This window comes from Tachypleus tridentatus, chromosome 6 (assembly GCF_004210375.1).
Source record: "Tachypleus tridentatus isolate NWPU-2018 chromosome 6, ASM421037v1, whole genome shotgun sequence".
Taxonomy (NCBI): domain Eukaryota; kingdom Metazoa; phylum Arthropoda; class Merostomata; order Xiphosura; family Limulidae; genus Tachypleus; species Tachypleus tridentatus.
In genome coordinates this window covers 4,367,568-4,381,632 of record NC_134830.1, presented here as the reverse complement: position 1 = coordinate 4,381,632, position 14,065 = coordinate 4,367,568, and positions in this window count along the sequence as shown.

Below are 14,065 nucleotides of genomic sequence, written 5' to 3'. Positions count from 1 at the left end.
ATTATAAAGTGTAATTCTGATTGTACAATAGCGGTTTGTAAGGGTTTAAAATAGACACAAACATAGAATTATAAAGTGTAATTCTGATTGTACAATAGCGGTTTGTAAGGTTTTAAAATAGACACAAACATAGAATTATAAAGTGTAATTCTGATTGTACAATAGCGGTTTGTAAGGGTTTGTGGGGTTTAAAAATAGACACAAACATAGAATTATAAAGTGTAATTCTGATTGTACAATAGCGGTTTGTAAGGTTTAAAATAGACACAAACATTTAAAAATAGACACAAACATAGAATTATAAAGTGTAATTCTGATTGTACAATAGCGGTTTGTAAGGTTTTAAAATAGACACAAACATAGAATTATAAAGTGTAATTCTGATTGTACAATAGCGGTTTGTAAGGTAATTTAAAAAATAGACACAAACATAGAATTATAAAGTGTAATTCTGATTGTACAATAGCGGTTTGTAAGGTTTTAAAATAGACACAAACATAGAATTATAAAGTGTAATTCTGATTGTACAATAGCAGTTTGTATGGTTTTAAAATAGACACAAACATAGAATTATAAAGTGTAATTCTGATTGTACAATAGCGGTTTGTAAGGGTTTAAAAATAGACACAAACATAGAATTATAAAGTGTAATTCTGATTGTACAATAGCGGTTTTGTAAGGGTTTTAAAATAGACACAAACATAGAATTATAAAGTGTAATTCTGATTGTACAATAGCGGTTTGTAAGGTTTTAAAATAGACACAAACATAGAATTATAAAGTGTAATTCTGATTGTACAATAGCAGGTTTGTAAGGTTTAAAATAGACACAAACATAATTATAAAAAAGTGTAATTCTGATTGCCACAATAGCAGTTTGTAAGGGGTTTAAAATAGACACAAACATAGAATTATAAAGTGAATTGATGATTGTAATAGCGGTTTGTAAGGGTTTAAAATAGACACAAACATAGAATTATAAAGTGTAATTCTGATTGTACAATAGCGGTTTGTAAGGTTTAAAATAGACACAAACATAGAATTATAAAGTGTAATTCTGATTGTACAATAGCGTTTGTAAGGTTTAAAAATAGACACAAACATAGAATTATAAAGTGTAATTCTGATTGTACAATAGCAGTTTGTAAGGGTTTTAAAATAGACACAAACATAGAATTATAAAGTGTAATTCTGCCATTGTACGGTAGCAGTTTGTAAGGTTTTAAAATAGACACAAACATATAATTATAAAGTGTAATTCTGATTGTACAATATAGCGGTTTTGTAAGGGTTTTAAAATAGACACAAACATAGAATTATAAAGTGTAATTCTGATTGTACAATAGCGGTTTGTAAGGGTTTTAAAATAGACACAAACATAGAATTATAAAATGTAATTCTGATTGTACAATAGCGGTTTGTATGGGTTTAAAATAGACACAAACATAGAATTATAAAGTGTAATTCTGATTGTACAATAGCGGTTTGTATAGTTTTAAAATGACACAAACATAGAATTATAAAGTGTAATTCTGATTGTACAATAGCGGTTTGTAAGGTTTTAAAAATGAACACAAACATAGAATTATAAAGTGTAATTCTGATTGTACAATAGCGGTTTAAGGTTTTAAAAATAGACACAAAAGATAGAATTATAAAGTGTAATTCTGATTGTACAATATAGGTTTGTAAGGTTTAAAATAGAACAAACATAGAAGTGTAATGTGCAGTTCTGATTGTACAATAGCAGTTTGTAAGGTTTTAAAAATAGACACAAACATAGAATTATAAAGTGTAATTCTGATTGTACAATAGCGGTTTGTAAGGTTTTAAAATAGACAAAAAAATAGAATTATAAAGTGTAATTCTGATTGTACAATAGGTTTGTAAGGGTTTAAAATAGACACAAACATAGAATTATAAAGTGTAATTCTGAAAATAGACACAAACATAGAATTATAAAGTGTAATTCTGATTGTACAATAGCGGTTTGTAAGGTTTAAAAATAGACACAAACATAGAATTATAAAGTGTAATTCTGATTGTACAATAGCGGTTTGTAAGGTTTTAAAATAAAAAACATAGACACAAACATAGAATTATAAAGTGTAATTCTGATTGTACAATAGCGGTTTGTAAGGTTTTAAAATAGACACAAACATAGAATTATAAAGTGTAATTCTGATTGTACAATAGCGGTTTGTAAGGAGTTTAAAAAAATGACACAAACATAGAATTATAAAGTGTAATTCTGATTGTACAATAGCGGTTTGTAAGGGTTTAAAAATAGACACAAACATAGAATTATAAAGTGTAATTCTGATTGTACAATAGCGGTTTGTAAGGGTTTAAAATAGACACAAACATAGAATTATAAAGTGTAATTCTGATTGTACAATAGCGGTTTGTAAGGTTTTAAAAATAGACACAAACATAGAATTATAAAGTGTAATTCTGATTGTACAATAGCAGTTTGTAAGGGTTTAAAAATAACACAAACATAGAATTATAAAGTGTAATTCTGATGGTACAATAGCAGTTTGTAGGTTTTAAAATAGACACAAACATAGAATTATAAAGTGTAATTCTGATTGTACAATAGCAGTTTGTAAGGTTTTAAAATAGACACAAACATAGAATTATAAAGTGTAATTCTGATTGTACAATAGCGGTTTGTAAGGTTTTAAAAATAGACACAAACATAGAATTATAAAGTGTAATTCTGATTATTGTACAATAGCGGTTTGTAAGGTTTTAAAAATAGACACAAACATAGAATTATAAAGTGTAATTCTGATTGTACAATAGCGGTTTGTAAGGTTTTAAAATAGACACAAACATAGAATTATAAAGTGTAATTCTGATTGTACAATAGCGTTTGTAAGGTTTTAAATGCGGTTTGTAAGCGGTTTTAAAAAATAGACACAAACATAGAATTATAAAGTGTAATTCTGATTGTACAATAGCGGTTTGTAAGGTTTTAAAAATAGACACAAACATAGAATTATAAAGTGTAATTCTGATTGTACAATAGCGGTTTGTAAGGTTTTAAAATAGACACAAACATAGAATTATAAAGTGTAATTCTGATTGTACAATAAAGGTTTTAGCGGTTTGTGTAATTTCAGATTGTTTAAAAATAGACACAAACATAGAATTATAAAGTGTAATTCTGATTGTACAATAGCGGTTTGTAAGGTTTTAAAATAGACACAAACATAGACACAAACATAGAATTATAAAGTGTAATTCTGATTGTACAATAGCGGTTTGTAAGGGTTTAAAAATAGACACAAACATAAAATTATAAAGTGTAATTCTGATTGTACAATAGCGGTTTGTAAGGTTTTAAAAATAGACACAAACATAGAATTATAAAGTGTAATTCTGATTGTACAATAGCGGTTTGTAAGGTTTTAAAATAGACACAAACATAGAATTATAAAGTGTAATTCTGATTGTACAACAGCATAGTTTGTAAGGTTTTAAAAATAGACACAAACATAGAATTATAAAGTGTAATTCTGATTGTACAATAGCGGTTTGTAAGGTTTTAAAATAGACACAAACATAGAATTATAAAGTGTAATTCTGATTGTACAATAGCGGTTTGTAAGGGTTTAAAAATAGACACAAACATAGAATTATAAAGTGTAATTCTGATTGTACAATAGCGGTTTGTAAGTTTTAAAAATAGACACAAACATAGAATTATAAAGTGTAATTCTGATTGCAATAGCGTTTTGTAAGGTTTTAAAATAGACACAAACATAGAATTATAATGTGTAATTCTGATTGTACAATAGCAGTTTGTAAGGTTTTAAAATAGACACAAACATAGAATTATAAAGTGTAATTCTGATTGTACAATAGCGGTTTGTAAGGTTTTAAAAATAGACACAAACATAGAATTATAAAGTGTAATTCTGATTGTACAATAGCAGCAAGTTTTAAAAATAGACACAAACATAGAATTATAAAGTGTAATTCTGTTGTAAAATAGACACAAACATAGAATTATAAAGTGTAATTCTGATTGTACAATAGCGGTTTGTAAGGTTTAAAATAGACACAAACATAGAATTATAATGTGTAATTCTGATTGTACAATAGCGGTTTGTAAGGTTAAAAATAGACACAAACATAGAATTATAAAGTGTAATTCTGATTGTACAATAGCGGTTTGTAAGGTTTAAAAATAGACACAAACATTTATAAAATAGACAATAGCGGTTTGTGGGTTTTAAAATAGACAAACATAGAATTATAAAGTGTAATTCTGATTGTACAATAGCGGTTTGTAAGGTTTTAAAAATAGACACAAACATAGAATTATAAAGTGTAATTCTGATTGTACAATAGCAGGTTTGTAATAAAGGTTTAAAAATAGACACAAACATAGAATTATAAAGTGTAATTCTGATTGTACAATAGCGGTTTGTAAGGTTTAAAAATAAACAAACATAGACACAAACATAGACATTATAAAGTGTAATTCTGATTGTACAATAGCGGTTTGTAAGGTTTTAAAAAACATAGACACAAACATAGAATTATAAAGTGTAATTCTGATTGTACAATAGCGGTTTGTAAGGTTTTAAAAATAGACACAAACATAGAATTATAAAGTGTAATTCTGATTGTACAATAGCGGTTTGTAAGGTTTTAAAAATAGACACAAACATAGAATTATAAAGTGTAATTCTGATTGTACAATAGCGGTTTGTAAGGTTTTAAAATAGACACAAACATAGAATTATAAAGTGTAATTCTGATTGTACAATAGCGGTTTGTAAGGGTTTAAAAATAGACACAAACATAGAATTATAAAGTGTAATTCTGATTGTACAATAGCGGTTTGTAAGGTTTTAAAAATAGACACAAACATAGAATTATAAAGTGTAATTCTGATTGTACAATATACGGTTTGTAAGGTTTTAAAAATAGACACAAACATAGAATTATAAAGTGTAATTCTGATTGTACAATAGCGGTTTGTAAGGTTTTAAAAATAGACACAAACATAGAATTATAAAGTGTAATTCTGATTGTACAATAGCGGTTTGTAAGGTTTTAAAATAGACACAAACATAGAATTATAAAGTGTAATTCTGATTGTACAATAGCGGTTTGTAAGGTTTTAAAATAGACACAAACATAGAATTATAAAGTGTAATTCTGATTGTACAATAGCGGTTTGTAGGGTTTTAAAAATAGACACAAACATAGAATTATAAAAGTGTAATTCTGATTGTACAATAGCGGTTTGTAAGGTTTTAAAATAGACACAAACATAGAATTATAAAGTGTAATTCTGATTGTACAATAGCGGTTTGTAAAATAGACACAAACATAGAATTTTAAAAAATAGACACAAACATAGAATTATAAAGTGTAATTCTGATTGTACAATAGCACAAACATAGAATTATAAAGTTTGTATTGTACAACAGCGGTTTTAAAAAATAGACACAAACATAGAATTATAAAGTGTAATTCTGATTGTACAATAGCGGTTTGTAAGGTTTTAAAAATAGACACAAACATAGAATTATAAAGTGTAATTCTGATTGTACAATAGCGGTTTGTAAGGTTTTAAAAATAGACACAAACATAGAATTATAAAGTGTAATTCTGATTGTACAATAGCGGTTTGTAAGGTTTTAAAATAGACACAAACATAGAATTATAAAGTGTAATTCTGATTGTACAATAGCGGTTTGTAAGGTGTTTAAAATATAGACACAAACATAGAATTATAAAGTGTAATTCTGATTGTACAATAGCGGTTTTCTGATTGTACAGCAGGTTTGTAAAATAGACACAAACATAGAATTATAAAGTGTAATTCTGATTGTACAATAGCGGTTTGTAAGGTTTTAAAAATAGACACAAACATAGAATTATAAAGTGTAATTCTGATTGTACAATAGCGGTTTGTAAGGGTTTTAAAATAGACACAAACATAGAATTATAAAGTGTAATTCTGATTGTACAATAGCGAATTATAAAGTTTGTAAGGTTTTAAAAAATAGACACAAACATAGAATTATAAAGTGTAATTCTGATTGTACAATAGCGGTTTGTAAGGGTTTTAAAAATAGACACAAACATAGAATTATAAAGTGTAATTCTGATTGTACAATAGCGGTTTGTAAGGTTTTAAAAATAGACACAAACATAGAATTATAAAGTGTAATTCTGATTGTACAATAGCGGTTTGTAAGGTTTTAAAATAGACACAAACATAGAATTATAAAGTGTAATTCTGATTGTACAATAGCGGTTTGTAAGGTTTAAAATAGACACAAACATAGAATTATAAAGTGTAATTCTGATTGTACAATAGCGGTTTGTAAGGTTTTAAAAATAGACACAAACATAGAATTATAAAGTGTAATTCTGATTGTACAATAGCGGTTTGTAAGGTGTTAAAATAGACACAAACATAGAATTATAAAGTGTAATTCTGATTGTACAATAGCGGTTTGTAAGGTTTTAAAATAGACACAAACATAGAATTATAAAGTGTAATTCTGATTGTACAATAGCGGTTTGTAAGGGTTTAAAAATAGACACAAACATAGAATTATAAAGTGTAATTCTGATTGTACAATAGCGGTTTGTAAGGTTTTAAAAATAGACACAAACATAGAATTATAAAGTGTAATTCTGATTGTACAATAGCGGTTTGTAAGGTTTTAAAAATAGACACAAACATAGAATTATAAAGTGTAATTCTGATTGTACAATAGCGGTTTGTAAGGTTTTAAAAATAGACACAAACATAGAATTATAAAGTGTAATTCTGATTGTACAATAGCGGTTTGTAGAATTATAAAGGTTTTGAAAATAGACACAAACATAGAATTATAAAGTGTAATTCTGATTGTACAATAGCGGTTTGTAAGGTTTTAAAAATAGACACAAACATAGAATTATAAAGTGTAATTCTGATTGTACAATAGCGGTTTGTAAGGTAGAATTAAAAATAGACACAAAATAGACATAGAATTATAAAGTGTAATTCTGATTGTACAATAGCGGTTTGTAAGGTTTTAAAAAGACACAAACATATTATAAGTGTAATTCTGATTGTACAATAGCGGTTTGTAAGGTTTTAAAAATAGACACAAACATAGAATTATAAAGTGTAATTCTGATTGTACAATAGCGGTTTGTAAGGGTTTAAAAATAGACACAAACATAGAATTATAAAGTGTAATTCTGATTGTACAATAGCGGTTTGTAAGGTTTTAAAAATAGACACAAACATAGAATTATAAAGTGTAATTCTGATTGTACAATAGCGGTTTGTAAGGTTTTAAAAATAGACACAAACATAGAATTATAAAGTGTAATTCTGATTGTACAATAGCGGTTTGTAAGGTTTTTAAAATAGACACAAACATAGAATTATAAAGTGTAATTCTGATTGTACAATAGCGGTTTGTAAGGTTTTAAAAATAGACACAAACATAGAATTATAAAGTGTAATTCTGATTTACAATAAAATAGACACAAACATAGAATTATAAAGTGTAATTCTGATTGTACAATAGCGGTTTGTAAGGTTTTAAAAATAGACACAAACATAGAATTATAAAGTGTAATTCTGATTGTACAATAGCGGTTTGTAAGGTTTTAAAAATAGACACAAACATAGAATTATAAAGTGTAATTCTGATTGTACAATAGCGGTTTGTAAGGTTTAAAAATAGACACAAACATAGAATTATAAAGTGTAATTCTGATTGTACAATAGCGGTTTGTAAGGGTTTAAAAATAGACACAAACATAGAATTATAAAGTGTAATTCTGATTGTACAATAGCGGTTTGTAAGGTTTAAAAATAGACACAAACATAGAATTATAAAGTGTAATTCTGATTGTACAATAGCGGTTTGTAAGGTTTTAAAAATAGACACAAACATAGAATTATAAAGTGTAATTCTGATTGTACAATAGCGGTTTGTAAGGTTTTAAAAATAGACACAAACATAGAATTATAAAGTGTAATTCTGATTGTACAATAAAAAATAGACACAAACATTAGCTGATTGTACAATAGCGGTTTGTAAGGGTTTAAAAATAGACACAAACATAGAATTATAAAGTGTAATTCTGATTGTACAATAGCGGTTTGTAAGGTTTTAAAATAGACACAAACATAGAATTATAAAGTGTAATTCTGATTGTACAATAGCGGTTTGTAAGGTTTTAAAAATAGACACAAACATAGAATTATAAAGTGTAATTCTGATTGTACAATAGCGGTTTGTAAGGTTTTAAAATAGACACAAACATAGAATTATAAAGTGTAATTCTGATTGTACAATAGCGGTTTGTAAGGAATTTTAAAAATAGACACAAACATAGAATTATAAAGTGTAATTCTGATTGTACAATAGCGGTTTGTAAGGGTTTTAAAAATAGACACAAACATAGAATTATAAAGTGTAATTCTGATTGTACAATAGCGGTTTGTAAGGTTTTAAAAATAGACACAAACATAGAATTATAAAGTGTAATTCTGATTGTACAATAGCGGTTTGTAAGGTTTTAAAAATAGACACAAACATAGAATTATAAAGTGTAATTCTGATTGTACAATAGCATAAAATAGACACAAACATATTATAAAGTGTAATTCTGATTGTACAATAGCGGTTTGTAAGGGTTTTAAAAATAGACACAAACATAGAATTATAAAGTGTAATTCTGATTGTACAATAGCGGTTTGTAAGGTTTTAAAAATAGACACAAACATAGAATTATAAAGTGTAATTCTGATTGTACAATAGCGGTTTGTAAGGTTTTAAAATAGACACAAACATAGAATTATAAAGTGTAATTCTGATTGTACAATAGCGGTTTGTAAGGTTTTAAAAATAGACACAAACATAGAATTATAAAGTGTAATTCTGATTGTACAATAGCGGTTTGTAAGGTTTTAAAATAGACACAAACATAGAATTATAAAGTGTAATTCTGATTGTACAATAGCGGTTTGTAAGGTTTTAAAAATAGACACAAACATAGAATTATAAAGTGTAATTCTGATTGTACAATAGCGGTTTGTAAAATAGACACAAACATAGAATTTAAAATAGACACAAACATAGAATTATAAAGTGTAATTCTGATTGTACAATAGCGGTTTGTAAGGTTTTAAAAATAGACACAAACATAGAATTATAAAGTGTAATTCTGATTGTACAATAGCGGTTTGTAAGGGTTTAAAATAGACACAAACATAGAATTATAAAGTGTAATTCTGATTGTACAATAGCGGTTTGTAAGGTTTTAAAAATAGACACAAACATAGAATTATAAAGTGTAATTCTGATTGTACAACAATAGCGGTTTGTAAGGGTTTAAAATAGACACAAACATAGAATTATAAAGTGTAATTCTGATACAATAGCGGTTTGTAAGGTTTAAAATAGACACAAACATAGACACAAACATAGAATTATAAAGTGTAATTCTGATTGTACAATAGCGGTTTGTAAGGTTTTAAAAATAGACACAAACATAGAATTATAAAGTGTAATTCTGATTGTACAATAGCGGTTTGTAAGGTTTTAAAAATAGACACAAACATAGAATTATAAAGTGTAATTCTGATTGTACAATAAAATAGACACAAACATAGAATTATAAAGTGTAATTCTGATTGTACAATAGCGGTTTGTAAGGTTTTAAAATAGACACAAACATAGAATTATAAAGTGTAATTCTGATTGTACAATAGCGGTTTGTAAGGTTTTAAAATAGACACAAACATAGAATTATAAAGTGTAATTCTGATTGTACAATAGCGGTTTGTAAGGTTTTAAAAATAGACACAAACATAGAATTATAAAGTGTAATTCTGATTGTACAATAGCGGTTTGTAAGGTTTTAAAAATAGACACAAACATAGAATTATAAAGTGTAATTCTGATTGTACAATAGCGGTTTGTAAGGTTTTAAAAATAGACACAAACATAGAATTATAAAGTGTAATTCTGATTGTACAATAGCGGTTTGTAAGGTTTTAAAATAGACACAAACATAGAATTATAAAGTGTAATTCTGATTGTACAATAGCGGTTTGTAAGGTTTTAAAATAGACACAAACATAGAATTATAAAGTGTAATTCTGATTGTACAATAGCGGTTTGTAAGGTTTTAAAAATAGACACAAACATAGAATTATAAAGTGTAATTCTGATTGTACAATAGCGGTTTGTAAGGTTTTAAAAATAGACACAAACATAGAATTATAAAGTGTAATTCTGATTGTACAATAGTTTGTAAGGTTTTAAAATAGACACAAACATAGAATTATAAAGTAATTCTGATTGTACAATAGCGGTTTGTAACGGTTTAAAAATAGACACAAACATAGAATTATAAAGTGTAATTCTGATTGTACAATAGCGGTTTGTAAGGTTTTAAAATAGACACAAACATAGAATTATAAAGTGTAATTCTGATTGTACAATAGCGGTTTGTAAGGTTTTAAAAATAGACACAAACATAGAATTATAAAGTGTAATTCTGATTGTACAATAGCGGTTTGTAAGGGTTTAAAAATAGACACAAACATAGAATTATAAAGTGTAATTCTGATTGTACAATAGCGGTTTGTAAGGTTTAAAAATAGACACAAACATAGAATTATAAAGTGTAATTCTGATTGTACAATAGCGGTTTGTAAGGGTTTAAAAATAGACACAAACATAGAATTATAAAGTGTAATTCTGATTGTACAATAGCGGTTTGTAAGGGTTTAAAATAGACACAAACATAGAATTATAAAGTAATTCTGATTGTACAGTAGCGGTTTGTAAGGTTTTAAAAATAGACACAAAGATAGAATTATAAAGTGTAATTCTGATTGTACAATAGCGGTTTGTGTGGTTTTGAAAAGAGACACAAACATAGAATTATAGTGTTTAAAATCAGAAGACTTGTGAAATATCCAGGAATGTGTTGTAACGTTTATATGAGATTTTGATATTCTGGTTTTTATTTAATGTTTCTACACATTTAACATCTGTTTATTCTTAAATTTCTTTATTGTCTTAAATGTTAATGCTATAAACACAGTACTGTTTTAAACCAGAAGATGGCACTACTGTACTAAAACATTTGTCATTTCAGTGATGCAGAAAACCCACTTGTAGAGAAATTTATATGCAAAAACGGCTCGTTTGGGTTGAGAAATATTTTACATAGAAGAGCGAACAATGTTTCGACATTCTTCGGTCATCGTCAGGTTCACAAAGAAACTGACCCGAAGCTGACCACATGTTTCGAAGCGAGCACCGTGAGTAATCTCATAGTTAGTGATGTCGAGAACCTGACGATGACCGAAGAAGGTCGAAACGTTGTTCGCTCCGCAACGTAAAATATTTTCTCAACCCAAACGAGCCGTTTTTACATGTATAAATCTCATATTTGTTATAAACCTCAGGAAACAAAACCGAAGAAATGAGCCTTGTTCGTCTTAGTGAAAACCCTCAGTCCTAAGGCTGTCAACCACAAAGCCCGTTCTTCCTCCCCTGTAATTTCCATATTCTGTCTAGTTTACGAGAGCAGTGGTGACCAAGCGTCAGTTTCACCATAGGTCCATAACCACTGATTTAAGCAACTTGACCGATAAGTCTTTATATGGAATAGCAGGATTACCGGTTTGATTCTCCAGCTGCTGGAGGTATGTGAGGGCAGATATGATACATATTGTGGAAGACACTTATGTACAAGTGACTTATGTCACTTTTCCAGACCGGGATTCTTCTTCATTTTACTGGTTACTGTTTCCCGAGGCCTTTGTGTTCCTGGATCCTAACCTGTTAGAAAACGCCACAGTTTCCTTGTCACTGATGGGAGACGACTTTCTGCAGGTCTCATTCTGAATGGTCCTGATTCACCAAGTTAATCTACATTCTTATGCTTTCTAATATTATCAAGTACAGGGATTGTCTTGGAAATTATAAATCTTTGATTTGAGTGTGTATATATTTTACGTTGGAAAGGACTGTTACATACTCTTCTCAAAAGCAGTAACTCTTCGATGACATCACACTGCTTACGAATGCGAAACAATGTTAAAATATACTTCTGATACATGCCGTTACATTGCGACTTTATATCGGCTGTGGTTTTCACTTGGCTTGGTGATTTGTATTGTAATATAATGTACTGACACTACTTTGTATACTGATAAACCTGGACAAACAATCAAACAGTTTAATTTTGAAGAGACACAGGCACAACTTTAAAAGCTATGTTTCTATATCCAGTCTGAAAAAGAGAGTTATTGATAGAGAAAGTTTAACGATGGGAAATCAATTGATTGTTATCTGTGAGTTTTGCTTTGGTATAATGAAGTTCAATTCAAATTCCATTGGCCACATTTACTACTGACCAGATTTATAATAATTTATTTTGTGTGGTTTCTCTAGTGATAGTTGTAATAATTGCTCTAACATTTGGTTAGAAGAGACACGTATTATTAATTGAGAAAATAAGAAGGATCTTGTATCTGGGCAGGACCTCAAGCAGGTTAGCAGAATACATGGAGTCAGATTCCAAGTCCTCCGTAAACTGCTCTCCTCCTTATCTGGAGCGCAGACATAGGAATATTGTAGTTATTTATATATTTATATAATTGGTGCGATGACTTAAATATTTATGGTGCACGTGCAGGATTGGTGGGATAATTTAAATATTTATGGTGCACGTGCGGGATTGGTGGGATAACTTAAATATTTATTATGCACGCACGGATTGGTGGGATAACTTAAATATTTATGATGCACGCACGGGATTGGTGGGATAACTTAAATATTTATGGTGCACGTGCAGGATTGGTGGGATAATTTAAATATTTATGGTGCACGTGCGGGATTGGTGGGATAACTTAAATATTTATTATGCACGCACGGGATTGGTGGGATAACTTAAATATTTATTATGCACGCACGGATTGGTGGGATAACTTAAATATTTATGATGCACGCACGGGATTGGTGGGATAACTTAAATATTTATGATGCACGTACGGGATTGGTGGGATAACTTAAATATTTATGATGCACGCACGGAATTGGTGGGATAACTTAAATATTTATGATGCACGCACGGGATTGGTGGGATAACTTAAATATTTATGATGCACGCACGGGATTGGTGGGATAACTTAAATATTTATGATGCACGTACGGGATTGGTGGGATAACTTAAATATTTATGATGCATGTGCGGGATTGGTGGGATAATTTAAGTATTTATGATGCACGTACAGGATTAGTGGGATAATTTAAGTATTTATGATACATTTACATAATTTGTTAGATAACTTCGAAGTATCACTGACCTACTGATTAACAACGAAAAAGAAGACGGACATTAACATTGTTTTACTTTATGGATTACTTCATTGTCTTACTTTATGGATTACTTCACTGTCTTACTTTATGGATTACTTCATTGTCTTACTTTATGGATTACTTCTTTGTTTTACTTTATGGATTACTTCACTGTCTTACTTTATGGATTACTTCACTGTCTTACTTTATGGATTACTTCATTGTCTTACTTTATGGATTACTTCTTTGTGTTACTTTATGGATTACTTCCTTGTGTTACTTTATGGATTACTTCTTTGTCTTACTTTATGGATTACTTCTTTGTGTTACTAATAAACAGTTACCTTTCTTCACATTCTTTGAGAATAATTTCTATGACATCATAACACCTGTCACTTACACGACAGATTATACCATAAGAAATGTACATAATGTTTCTGTGAACTTGAAACTTAATTAGTTGAAGTTCTGTGGATATTGGCCTGTTCCAACATAGAGAACGCAATGCAATAAATATATATCACTGTATTATTTTTGTGATAATTGAATTCATACAAATGTTTTTCAGTAATAATTCGGAAAATGGTCGAGAGATAGCGCTAAAGACTTCAGAATCAGGTGGAGATTCAAGACGAAAATATATTTCCAAAAGCGTGCATAAACTTGGTTAAGATGAAACACACGCACACATAAACGTGTTA